General features: G+C 47.5%; 1 protein-coding gene across 4 annotated transcripts in view; it reads right to left on the reverse strand.

Moving 5' to 3' along the window:
* LOC117353472 (probable endonuclease 4) overlaps positions 1-13,593 on the reverse strand; it is an 88,319-nt gene extending 74,726 nt beyond the window's left edge. For 2 of the 4 annotated variants that reach the window (XM_033929435.1, XM_033929432.1), the window contains exon 1: positions 13,468-13,593. The gene's annotated coding sequence lies outside the window, so the exon portion shown is untranslated. Of the gene's footprint in view, positions 1-12,225; positions 12,247-13,232; positions 13,416-13,467 lie in introns of those variants that run through there. The other 2 variants (XM_033929433.1, XM_033929434.1) reach the window with 2 other exon arrangements.
* Positions 13,594-13,873: the final 280 nt, after the last annotated feature.

Raw genomic sequence — 13,873 nt, forward strand, 5'->3', positions numbered from 1 at the left:
GACTTTAGACAATCCAGCTCATCTGAGTTTCAAAAGTAGATGGGAAGGGGAATTAGTTTCCAAAAGAAGAGAATTAGATTTTTTTTTAAACCAGTTAAAATAAATCTCTCAAGCTTTGCATAGTGCAAAATAATCAAGAAAGTTGGTACAGTGGTACCTTGGTTTGCGAGCATAATTTGTTCCAGAAGCATGCTTGTAATCCAAAGCACTCGTATATCAAACAAATTTTCCAATAGGAAATAATGGAAACTCGGATGATTTGTTCCACATCCCAAAAACTTTAATAGAAAATACAGTACTGTACGTACTTGTATTGCAAAATCTCACTCTTTTCGAACAGTCACTACACTATGGGTGAATTGGGCATGATGCTTTTATTACGTTCAGCCGCGCTCAGCGTGAGATGTGCGTATGTTGTGTGCGCTTGAACTGCGGGTGCAAGTATTACGTTCAGCCGCGATCAGTGATGCGACGCGTATATATTGTGCATATTTGACATAATGCAAGTATGGGAAAATTATGTCCTACCTGTTAATTTTCTTTCCTTTAGTCACAGCAGATGAATCCAGAGACTAGTGGGATAACAGCAATCAACCAGCAGGTTGAGATAGAGCGCACTGAGTTGTTCTCAGGGTATATCTTGGATGCACAGCCTCCTGGCCAACCAGTATAAGTTTTCTCAAAGCAGCTGAAACAACACACAGAAAAGGAATGAAACCTATGAGACATAAGGAACATATGTAACTTCTGTCCGCACATGCGCTACCCGAATCACTGATGCTCTCAAAATGAGAATGCAATTCCAGTCCACAAGGCATGTCCCAAACTGCGCCTGCGAGTGCCAAACTCTGCAACAGGGTGGGGCTCTGGATTCATCTGCTGTGACTAAAGGAAAGAAAATTAACAGGTAGGACATTTTCCCTTCCTTGTCATCAGCAGCAGTTGAATCCAGAGACTAGTGGGATGTACCAAAGCAATCTAAACATAGGGAGGGAAAGAACCCAGGGAACGCGCAATTCCATGTCCCCCCAATCCTGCCCTGCAGCACACGGCCAAGGAGATACGAAACTCCAGAGAGTATGTATCACTCTCATTCAGAGGCTAACCCCCCCATAGCCCCTGTGAGCAGCTGCAATCATCACCAGAGAGCACCACGCTGCGGACATCACCGTTCCCATGCCCTTCCATGGAACATAAGAGGGCAAGGCAGACTCCTACCGTGACCACACTGCCTCAGACAACCCCCTGTGGAATGAAACCACCGTGCTTGGTAATGGTCTTTAGCTGACAGCCAAACCCCCGCAAGGTGTTAGGGCAGCAATCCAGGAATACAACAAGTGAAGACTCCCCATCCAATTGAAGCCTTCCCAAGCCCAAAGTCCACAGGGCTTCCATAGGAGGCAAACTGCTGACCAAAGTTGGGAAGAATGCCAGGAGAAGACAAGGGTCTCCCCCAAATCCCCAGGAGATACACTGACAACCGCAGAAGCTGAGGTAACATAGTAACATAGTAGATGACGGCAGATAAAGACCCGAATGGTCCATCCAGTCTGCCCAACCTGATTCAATTTAAATTTTTTTTTTTTTTTTTAATTTTTCTTCTTAGCTATTTCTGGGCAGGAATCCAAAGCTTTACCCAGTACTGTGCTTGGGTTCCAACTGCCAAAATCTCCCACCCTCCCAGCCATTGAAGCCCTCCCCTGCCCATCCTCCACCAAACGGCCATACACAGACACAGACCGTGCAAGTCTGCCCAGTAACTGGCCTAGTTCAATATTTAATATTATTTTCTGATTCTAAATCTTCTATGTTCATCCCACGCTTCTTTGAACTCAGTCACAGTTTTACTCTCCACCACCTCTCTCGGGAGCGCATTCCAGGCATCCACCACCCTCTCCGTAAAGTAGAATTTCCTAACATTGCCCCTGAATCTACCACCCCTCAACCTCAAATTATGTCCTCTGGTTTTACCATTTTCCTTTCTCTGGAAAAGATTTTGTTCTATGTTAATACCCTTCAAGTATTTGAACGTCTGAATCATATCTCCCCTGTCTCTCCTTTCCTCTAGGGTATACATATTCAGGGCTTCCAGTCTCTCCTCATACGTCTTCTGGCGCAAGCCTCCTATCATTTTCATCGCCCTCTTCTGGACCGCCTCAAGTCTTCTTATGTCTTTCGCCAGATACGGTCTCCAAAACTGAACACAATACTCCAAGTGGGGCCTCACCAATGACCTGTACAGGGGCATCAACACCTTCTTCCTTCTACTGACCACGCCTCTCTTTATACAGCCCAGCATCCTTCTGGCAGCAGCCACTGCCTTGTCACACTGTTTTTTCGCCTTTAGATCTTCAGATACTATCACCCCAAGGTCCCTCTCCCCGTCCGTGTATATAGTTGATCCAAACACCCCGTCCACTTCTCCATAGGAAGGAATCCAAGAAGGAGTGGCAGGAATGAGTTCACAACTGAGGCCCGAGCCACAGGGAAATATCTGAGGCCCGAGCTACAGGAAAAGCACACTCCACAGAGGCCCGAGCCACAGGAAAAGCACACTCCACAGAGGCCCGAGCCACAGGAAAAGCACACTCCACAGAGGCCCGAGCCACAAGAAAGAACACTCAACTGAGGCCTGAGCCCCAGGAACAGTGACAATTGAAGCCTAAGCCTCCAGGAACATTTCTCCTTCTAGGCCTAGGCCCAAGCCCCAGGAACACACCTCGCCTGAGGCCCAAGCCCCAGGAACACCCTTCATCTGAGGCAAAAGCCACAGGAATACTTCTGCTTTGAGGCCCAAGTCTCCCCACTGTTTCGGAAAAATGATGCCAGTAGCTACCGCCAAGCCTACCTCATGGGCAGTCCCATACCAACAAAGAATTGCCTACCTCTCCCTTTCGGAAGGCATCTCCGGCCAGAAAGAAAATACAACCACGGTCCTGTCAGCAGCCACCAATTGCACCTGACCAAAGCCATTCCCAGTGGACCAGCCGCCCTCCCTCGGAGGACCCGATAAGCAAATGGAACTACCGCCCACAAGCTGCTAGTGACTGACCAGCAGAAGGAGTGTAGGCCACCGGAGACTGACTCTGAGCGCAACCAGAAGCAAGTAAAAAACACTCACTCGCACCGCACTGAAAGGCGCCTGGGACCCCATGACATACGGGCCCTAACGCATCCCACAGCCTTGTGGACCCAAGCCTGTCTCACCAGACCGCGCCAAAGTAGTGACCCGTTCATCCAAATGCAAACTCACTACCACTCGCCTGCCACTGCCGCAAGCAGTGTATCCCTGGCTGCTACTGGAAAAGGAAAAAACAAAGTGCTGTGAGGCAGTGAAGGAAAAAACGGTTTCAGCCCATCTGCGGGAAGGCATCAGAAATCCTTGCTGCTGGTCCCCCACCCCCCAAGAGGGAAGAACACTGCCAGGCACCCTGAATTAGGCTCTCATGTCCCCGGGAAAGGCCATGAATCGAGCCCTTGCAACCCTGAACTGCGACACACCAGGAGCCCCTGACAAAAAATTCCAGCCGGTGACCAGTACTCTATTACCTTACCTCTTCCTCTTCAGGCATCCCTCGTGGGTAAGAAGAAATTCATCGAAGGCATTCTGTCGGTTCAGGTAAGGGACGCTGGGGGGGACCCAGGTGTTACCCTGTAGAGGGTGAGGTAGGGATGCTAGGGGGACCCAGGTGTACCTCCAAAGTGGGCACAATGTGCTAGAACACCCTTCCATTCCACAAGCCCGACCTGGCTCGAACGCTCTGTAGCCCCAGGACCCATAGAATCCAGGAGCTGTGAGAAACACATCCGTCAGCCTGCTGTAGATAGAGTATACTGGTTGGCCAGGAAGCTGTGCATCCAAGATATACCCTGAGAACAACTCAGTGCGCTCTATCTCCACCTGCTGGTTGATGGCTGTTATCCCACTAGTCTTTGGATTCATCTGCTGCTGATGACAAGGAAATGTGCTCGTACTACAAGACAATGCTCGTTTATCGAGTTAAAATTTAAGAAAATGTTTTGCTCATCTTGCAATATACTCGTAATGTTACTCGCAATCCAAGGTTTGACTGCATTTGGTTCCACACAAAGAATGCATATCCCCAACCAGATTGTGTAGGATGGGTTATGTAACATCTCCTCAGTGCCAGAAATGCACATCCTCTAAAGGAGACTTGGGACATGTATTTTAGAAATGTCCTCAAATTCAAATTTTTGGGGGTGCTATCATTCGATTCCTTAATGGATACTAGAAAAAAGTACCAAAAGTCAGCCTTGTGGTTTAATACTGGGTTGAGGAACAAAATTTGGGAGTGATAGGTAAGAGCTCTAGATTTTGATTCAAAGGTCTAGAGCAGCGGTCTCAAACACGCGGCCCGCGGGCCACATGTGGCTCTCCAAGTTTTTTTTGCGGCCCGCGGTCTGGACTGGATAATTCCTTCCTGTTGGAGCAGCAGCGGGTCTGGCCGGTTCGTTCCGTTCAAAGCCGCGGGTTGGCGGCTCCTTGCGCTATTCGCTTCTGCATCGGAAGCCTCTCTGACATCACAACATCAGAGAGGCTTCAGACGCAGGCGCGGATCTCGCAAGGAGCCACCACCCGCGGCTTTGAATGGAATGAGCCGGCCAGACACGCTGCTGCTCCAGTGGCGTACCAAGGGGGGGGCGGTCCGCCACTGGTCACCCTCCACTGTTCTTCCTAATGCGGCTCGCGGCTCCTCTAGAGCAGGGGTGCCCAACTGCTTCCCTTCCCTTCTCACCGCCGGCACCATGCTCTTTCATCTCCCTGCTTCTCTCGCCGCCCGACCTCAATTCTGACGTCGAGAGGACGTTCTGGCTAGCCAATCGCTGCCTGGCTGCCCGGAACGACCTTTCCGACGTTAGAATTGACGTCGGGCGGCGAGAGTTGGTCGGCCCCATGGAGATCTCTTCCTGTTCCCGATGGCGGCAGCAGCAGCAGCCTATTCCCCGGCGGGGATGGCATGGGGGAGGGCAGGAAGGAAAAAAGAAAGAAGGGGGGGGGACAAGGAGCCAGAAACAAAGCAAAAAATGGGACAAGGAATCAGAGAAAGACAGACATAGAAAAAGAAAGAAAAAGTTGGGAGAGGGAATGAAGTCTGGAGGAGAGGAAGCATACAGGAGGCTGAAAGAAGAGAAGAAATATTGGATGCACAGTCAGAAGAATAAAGTGCAACCAGAGACTGATGAAATTACCAAACAAAGGTAGAAAAATTATTTTATTTTCAATTTAGTAATAGAAATGTGCCAGTTTTGAGAAAGAAAAGATATTAAACTTTAAATGCGAGTGCTGCAGAAAAAATAGGGTACTTGGAGGGCCGCAGAAAAAATAGTTAATGTCTTATTAAAGAAATGACAATTTTGAATAAGGTAAAACTGTTAAAGGAGTTTTATAAACTATAAAGAGTTTAACCTCATGCAAAATTGTCATTTCTTTAATAAGACATTAACTATTTTTTTCTGCGGCCCTCCAAGTACCTACAAATCCAAAATGTGGACCCACAAAGGGTTTGAGTGTGGTCTAGAGAGTGGTTGCACTAAACTGCATTCTCAAGATTTGGGCACAGTCCACTCCACCTTCCTTCTGGAAATGGAGAAATATGTTCCATAATCTGTGTTTGATGGCACTTCAAGAGGTGAATGGCCACCCTAAGCGTCTAAATAGTTTGGGGTGGGTTTTTTAAGATTTTGGAAGCCTAGATACAAATATTATCCCCCTAGGGCACGAAGTCAAATCTTGATGTCTTTGTGGGAGGATTACCTAGGCATTTATTGTTTGAAGACTGATATGATAAATGATAAGACAGACGGGTTCTAGAATGGGGGTTGTGGGGAAGGTAGAAGGTATGAGTTTAAGGGTTAGGATAAGAGTTTGGGATTTGAGAGGGAAGAAGGGAGTGGGTATGTTAGTTTTATCAGAGGGGGCTGTAAGAACACATGTCCTCTCTGTGGTTTATATCAATGTTTCTCAACTTCTTCAAGCCAAGTACCCCGTCTAACAAATATCAACTGAGTACCCCTGTCCAAGCTCCGCCATAAGACCCCACCCCCATAATATTAGTACTAATTGCAATGTCATTTCCTCTATCCATTTTTCATATACATACAATATAATCTTAATACATAATGGCAACCACAAAATAAAAAAAAACAAACAACACAAAGCACACTGTACGCACAGAAAATGTTAATTATCATTTATATTTGGGGGTTTTCAGAGGTTAAAGCAGATGACTTTAAAATATGCAATGTCCCATCAGTAACAACTATAGAAAAATAGACAAATTTAGTGCAAAATATAGACAGTGGATATAAATTCTCAAAACTAACACATTTCAATCACTAAATTAAAATAAATAATTTTTCCTACCTTTGTTGTCTGATTTCATGAGTCTCTGGTTCCACTTCCTTCTGACTGTGCATCCAATATTTCTTTCTTTCTGCCTCCTGCATGCTTCCTCTCCTCCGGACCTCATTCCCTTCCCCAACCAACATCTCTCTGTCCCTCCATGAGACCAACTTCTCTTCCTCTCTACTCCACCCCTATTGGCAACGTCTCCCTCGCTGTCTCACTGTCCATCTGTCTTGAGAGATCTAGGCATCCCTCCCACCCCTCTACTGCCACATCCAACATTTCTCCCATCCCCCATATATGTGCAGCATTTTTCACCACTGCCCACCAGCCCCATGCCCATTTCTCCTTCTCTCACCCCTCTCCAACACCATGCCACATCTCTCCCTCCATCACTATGCCCAACATTCCTCCCATTCAATCTATCCCTCTCCACCACTTTATCCAACATTTCTCCCTCTCATCCTTCTATTCCCCATGCATCTCTACCTCATTCATATCTCTATACCCAATTTTCCTCTTTCTCCCTTTCCCCATGTGCACCATCTCTTTGCCTCTCACTCACACACTCAGGCCCAACAATTGTCCTTTTCTATTCCCATCCTCTTATGTCCCAAGTTAGTACCCCTTACTCCCTCCCGTGTCCCATGTTCATGCCCCCTCCCTTCCTTCTGTGTCCCGAGTTTGTACCCTCCCTCCCTGCTTTTGACCCCAAATCATGCTTCTCCCATGTCTCAATGTGCTCCTTCCCCCCACCTCCTTTCTCCCTTTGTCCCAGATCATGTCCTCTCTCTCCCTTACTTGCTCGAGTTGCAGGGGGTGGGAAGGAAGGAGGGATCTCTAGCAATGGCTTTGACGAAGGGTGGAGGGCAGGGATCCCTGCCAGTGGCTTTGATGGAGAACAGGAAGGAGGGATCCCCGACATTGGCTTTGGCAGGCAATATTCTTGCTGGCGGCCAGTGCCGTGTACCCCCAACAAGTGGCTCCCCAAAGGGTAAACATTGGTTTATATCACAATATTCTGGATTTGGTGGGTTCGGGAGGGGTTAAAACCAAACTGATATGTCAACTGGTTATTCTTTTACAATTTAATTAAATAAATTTTAATTAAAATTAGCTAGGCTCAAATCTGAATCAAATTGTTTTACACCAATTCAATAAGTACTTCTATCTAGTTCTCCTGTTTTTTTATTTTTCACTTTTATATCAGTTGAGAGGGAGATAATGCGTGGAGGGATGGGAGGTACTGAAAATAGTGGAATCGTGTGGGAGAGGTCAAAGGGAGGGACAGCAGGAGATGAGACTGAGGAGGATAGTGAAAACAAAGATAGAAATGTGGTCATAAAGAGTACATGAAAGGTAGCAGGAATAGGAGCGAGATGGGATATAGGAGCATTAGAGAAGGAGATGGAAAGTTGAAAAGTAAAAACCAGGGCTGTGGAGTCGGAGTCGAGGAGCCTTCGGGTATCTGGAGTCAGAGTCTGAGTCAGAAGTACAAAAAACTGAGGAGTCAGAGTCGGAACATTTATCTACCGACTCCACAGCCCTGTGGAGAACAAAGGTGAGAATGGTGGTGAAATTTCAGTGGACAGAGGTAGAAAAGAAAAAAAAAAGGGAACTATCAGTATATGAGAGACAGGTGTAGTGAGGGAAAGAAACTAGACAGCAGATATAAGAAAAGCCAAAGAAAGATTAGGTTCTTACCACAATAATAATCTTGTCTGTAGATGGGTGTAGAAGTCCTGAACAGCTGGGTAGTCACTCTTGAATCGCGAGTTCCTTCCAGAAGGCATCAATCATTTTCTTGGTTCTGCCTCCTTCCCCAGAGGGCTGTGCTCCTCTGTTTGTATCAAAGCAATTGAATATCACTATATAATCAAAATACACAGAAGGAGAGCGCTCAGGGGAAACCCCTGGTGAACAACTGTTCTGTTCTACTCTGAAATACCATGTAAAAACATGAATTAAACATTTAAACAAAATAAAATTTTAAAAAACCCCAAGACAGAATAAAACAGACACCTACCTGAGTGCAACCTGCACTAACAGTTAAAGAGTTCTTACTAATCCTTGCTAGGCTCTTGAATTGAAGAAGCCTCTTCACTTTATGACCCTGCTTGAAAAGGGGGATGCAAACATGAGTTAAGACTGTCTGCCTCAGTCAGGTATGTCTATAATACTGCGGTACACTTCTCCCTCTGTATTCACTTTTTATATGTTATTTGCTGTTTTTTGTAACAGACAGCATTTTTGCAATTGAAACCGTGAATAACTAGAGCTGAAAGTACCTGGGAGTGTGTCGGATACCGAGTATGTGAGCAGCTCTCTCTCTCTCGCGCGATCTCGCTGGTTGGGCTGACTGGGCTACATGCAGGCTGTGCTTCCGCTCCATGTCACAATGAGAGGGGGGCGGGACGGGGGCCTGCATGAAGGACGCGTCCATTTTCAAAGCGCTCGGCACTTGCGTTTCCTGCGCTGTCTTTTTCAGTTCTGTGCTTGTGAGAGGCGAGAGCGACTGGCAGAGGAACATAAGAATTGCCGCTGCTGGGTCAGACCAGTGGTCCATCGTGCCCAGCAGCCCGTGGCGGTCCTTAGGTCAAAGATCAATGCCCTCAGACTAGTCTTACCCGAGTACGTTCTGGTTCAGCAGGAACTTGTCTAACTTTATCTTGAATCCCTGGAGGGTGTTTTCCCCTATAACAGTCTCTGGAAGAGCGTTCCCATTTTTTATCACTCTCTGGGTGAAGAACTTCCTTACGTTTGTACGGAATCTATCCCCTTTTAACTCGTTCTCTCTACCTTGGAGAGGGTGAACAACCTGTCTTTATCTACTAAGTCTATTCCCTTCAGTATCTTGAACGTTTTGATCATGTCCCCTCTCAGTCTCCTCTTTTCAAGGGAGAAGAGGCCCGGTTTCGCTAATCTCTTACTGTATGGCAACTCCTCCAGCCCCTTAACCATTTTAATTGCTCTTCTCTGGACCCTTTCGAGTAGTACTGTGTCCTTCATGTACGGCGACCAGTGCTGGACACAGTATTCCAGGTGAGGGCGTACTATGGCCCGGTTCAGCGGCATGATAACCTTCTCCAATCTATTTGTGATCCCCTTCTTAATCATTCCCAGCATTCTGCTCGCCCTTTTCGCCGCTACCGCAACACATTGCACAGACAGCTTCATTGACTTGTTGACCAGTACTCCCAAGTCTCTTTCTGGGGGGTTTCTCCAAGTACTGCACCGGACATCCTGTATTCGTGTATAAGATTTTTGTTACCAACATGCATCACCTTACACCAGTGGTCTCAAACTCAAACCCTTTGCACGGCCACATTTTGGATTTGTAGGTGCTTGGAGGGCCGCAGAAAAAGAAATGACAATTTTACACGAGGTAAAACTCTTTATAGTTTATAAATCTTCCTCCCTCCCCCCCAAAGGCCTGCATGTTCCCCCCTTCTTTGCAGCATCCTACAACTTACCCCCTGGCCTCTCGGTCTTAGTTTCAGCTAATTACCGCAGCCTGCAGAGAGGATCGCTGGTGCTGTAGCCATCAGCCTCCACAGCACATTCCCTCTGCTGTGGTCCTGCCCCTCCTCTGACGTCAGGGGCAGGATCGCAGCAGAGGGAACGTGCTGCTGAGAATGAAGGCAGCCTGCAAGGAACGCTACAGCACCGGCAATCCTTTCTGCAGGCTGCGGTAATTATCTGAAGGTAAGAGCGGGAGACCAGGGGGAAAGCCGGAGAATGCTGCAAAGAGCGGGCAGCACTAGTATAGACAGCACTAGTACAGACCGCGGGCCGCAAAATAGTGCCTGGCGGGCCGCGAGTTTGAGACCACTGCCTTACACTTACCCATGTTAAACCTCATTTGACATGTCGCTAGGTTGGCGGAGAAGATGATGCACTGTTTCTGGGTAGGAACTTTAATCATAACATAATTTTTGGGGGGCAGAATCAGCAGCCAAAAAATCCCGAATCCGCAGATACAGAAACAGCGGATACAGAGGGAGAGTGTATATTTCTTTGAACCCCAAAAAGGCGAATAACAATTGACGGATGGGTTTCAGGACCTTTACACCTGTCTACAGAAAAGAAGATGATCAAGGTACGAACTTAATCTTTCTTTCCAGTGCAACAGCTGGGAAGTACATAAGCAGTCCCTATAGTGCAAAGTAGGACAGATGAACCTGCTGCTAGCTCATAAGACTCAAAAACTGTGTCCTGGCAAGCCACTACATCCACCCTGTAAAACTTCATAAAAGTGTGTATGGAGGACCACAATCACCATCCTACAAATCTCTTCAGGCATAATTGCCTGGGATTTGCCCAGGAAGTTACCACAGCAGCGACTGGCTGGCCCGGACCTTCTCTCCAACATCAATACTGACATCGGGGGAAGGACTGTGGGCTAGCAGCATGCAATCACTGCATGCACCTGGCCCTTCCTTGCCCGGAGTTGCGGCAGGGGATAATTGAATGGAGCTGGAGGGTGGCGGGTTACAGCAGCGGTGGACTGGGGGGAGGAGGAATTGGCAGTGGGTCGGCTTGGGGCAGGCAGGCTTCGGCGTGGTTCAGCTTCGGGGGAGGGAGAGAGGGGGTGGGACAAATGCTGGAAAGCAGTGAAATGGAGGGAGCATGAACTCGGGACACAAAAGGAAGGGAAAGGGCATTAATAGGGGCACAAACTCAGGACACAGAAGGAAGGGAGGGGAAATTAATAGGAAAAACAGTAAATGTGGCCATTTTACACAAGGGAGGGAGGGAGGGGCACTAACATGGGACATAGGAAGAAGGGAGGGAGGTAACAGAAAGGGACAATTGTTGGGCCTGAGTGTGTGAGTGAGAGGGAAAGAGATGGTGCACTTAGGGAAAGGAAGAGGAAAATTGGGCAGCGGAGTGAGGCAGAGATGCATAGGGAATAGAAGGATGAGAGGGAGAAATGTTGGATATAGTGGTGGAGAGGGAACAGGGGGATAGATTGAAGGGGATGCAAGGGGGAGGAATGTTGGACATAGTGATAAAGGGAGAGGGGTGATAGAAGGAGACATGGGCATGAGGCTGGTGGGCAGTGGTGAAAAATGTTGCACATGATCTGGGGGATGAGAGAGGAAGAAAAGTTGGACTCCTGGAGGGACAGAGAGATATGTTGGTTGCAGAATGGAATGAGGTCTGGAGGAGAGGAAGCATGCAGGAGGCAGAACGAACGAAAGAAATATTGGATGCATAGTCAGAGGGAAGTGCAACCAGAGACTCATGAAATCACCAGACAACAAAGATAGGAAAAAATTATTTTATTTTTAATTTAGTGATCAAAATGTGTCCGTTTTAAGAATTTATATCTGCTGTTTATATTTTGCACTATATTTGTCTATTTTTCTAGAGTTGTTACTGAGGTAACATTGCATATTTTAAAGTTAACCCCAACACAAATATAAATGATAATTAAGATTTTCTCTGGGTACCATGTGCTTTGTATATATGAAAAATATATGGAAGAAATTGAAATTATACCATAATTAGTACTACACTTCTACCTCCATGGTGGATGCAGGCAGAATATAGCCGCAAATATGGAAAAACCGCGAATAACTTTTCAACAGTTATTCGAGTTTTTTTGTACAAGTCAGCGTTTTTACTATTGAAACTGCAAATTCAGTAGTGTGCAGTAAATCTCAAGGTAAAAAAAGTTATGAGGTGTTTGCAAGAAGGTAGAGGGTGAGGGGGCTCTTAATTCCCGTGCTCCTGTTCTTTACTACTACTACTACTACTACAGGGATTTAAAAGAGCTCCTGAGCAGGGGGAAAGTACACACTGTTGAATGCATGGCGGCCGGCACCAACGATCGCCTCACGACCCTTGCTTACCTTGGACACGATTAACGGTTCCCGTGCTGCAGGCCCCCTTTCAGCGTGAAGCCCCTTGGCGTTCCCCCTTGCAGCTGCACATGAATGCACTGGAAAGGGAGGGCTCTGCTCTCCATTCTCTCCTCCAGGTTGGGGGTGGGAGCCCCCCAATCCATGCTCTGCACTATTTAAAACTCATCCGCAGCCGGTTTCATTCACTGTCCGCTCCGATTTTACACACATGAGAAAGAAGAGGTGGGGGACACAGGCACACGGGAGGCACTGGCAGTGACCTGGAGCACCAAAGCCCTGCGACTGACAAGACACCGCAGCAATGGGTGGCCCGCGCCTGCCAAAATCCAGCCAATCATCTCGCAGTATACAGAGGGGGGTGTCATTGAGGGGTAATTGTTTCACTCTACCCTTCTCGCTTTCCCCCCCCCCCCCCCACACACACACACTCTCTCTCTTCCCCAAAAAATAACAAAGACAAAAAAACACAAAATTCTCAGCACGAGAAAGATGGCAGAGCATGGAAGCAGCGATTTTCAGAGTGAATGTTGGTAAGCGCTAAACTTTTTTATCGGTACAGTAAAAGAAAAGGAACTTTACTCATGATGTAATTGGGGGGGGGGGGGGCAGAATCAGCATGCAAAAAATCACGAATAAGCGAAACCGCGAGTGCTAAAACGTATATTTACCCCTTTCCAATTATGGGGATGTGGTCGGGGCGGAGCCTGAGGGGGTCTGGGGTGGAGCTAGCTTGAAGTTGAGAAACACTGCTCTAATACATCATGCTACCCATCTTTTTGTTTCACCTGATGCCCCGTTCAGCCTAGCAATGCCACTGGAACCCGTAATCTTGTTTGCGAGTCCCACATAATGCTCTTAAATAGGGATCCAGCTAGCATCAGGACGATTCTGGGGAACCCTTATTTAGGCTCTGATTGAAGCCTTGATGACCCACACTACTGCTCACACACAAACTTCAAACCTGCCCTAATTCAACCCCTCTTTTTGTCTTTTACCTCCTTTATTGGATCCTGAGCCAGCAGTCACGTGAACGCAGGAAAAGCAACAATAATACAAAACGCAGCACGCTGGAAGTCGTAAAAATTGATCTAGCTGAACACCCTTGCATTAGGGAAAACTAGCAGAAGAAGCTGAGCGGTACAACCCAATGCAAAGGAAAACAACCCCACCTCCCCTGCCACAAACAAAACGCCACCAATTTTCGCGAACCCCGCTTAAAACGCAACTCACCTCAGCCAGCAGCACGCATAAGAGAACGATGCTGCGCGCAAGCCAGGAAAAGCTGCTCAACCACGCCCCCTCATGTATAACAGCGAGAGCCTCGAAGAAAGGGGCGGGACACGAGCTGGGAGGTGGGGTCTGATGGAAAGACGGCCCGTGTTGAGGTAGCCGATGAGCTTTCAGTTTCCTTAATCGCACAGCCATTGTACTATTCTGGTACAGCGATTGTTCTAGATAGAGCCAGGTGACCGAGTCGATATTTTCAGTTAAGTAGTTTTCACAGAAACTTGGAATAGGGTTTTGGTCATCCTTAGGGTTGCCAGATTTCTTCTACAGATGGCTCACGGCAGTGGCGTACCTAGCATATGTGACACCCGGGCCCATCATTTTTTTACACCCCTCCCCCCCCCCATCT

This window comes from Geotrypetes seraphini, chromosome 2 (genome assembly GCF_902459505.1).
Source record: "Geotrypetes seraphini chromosome 2, aGeoSer1.1, whole genome shotgun sequence".
Taxonomy (NCBI): domain Eukaryota; kingdom Metazoa; phylum Chordata; class Amphibia; order Gymnophiona; family Dermophiidae; genus Geotrypetes; species Geotrypetes seraphini.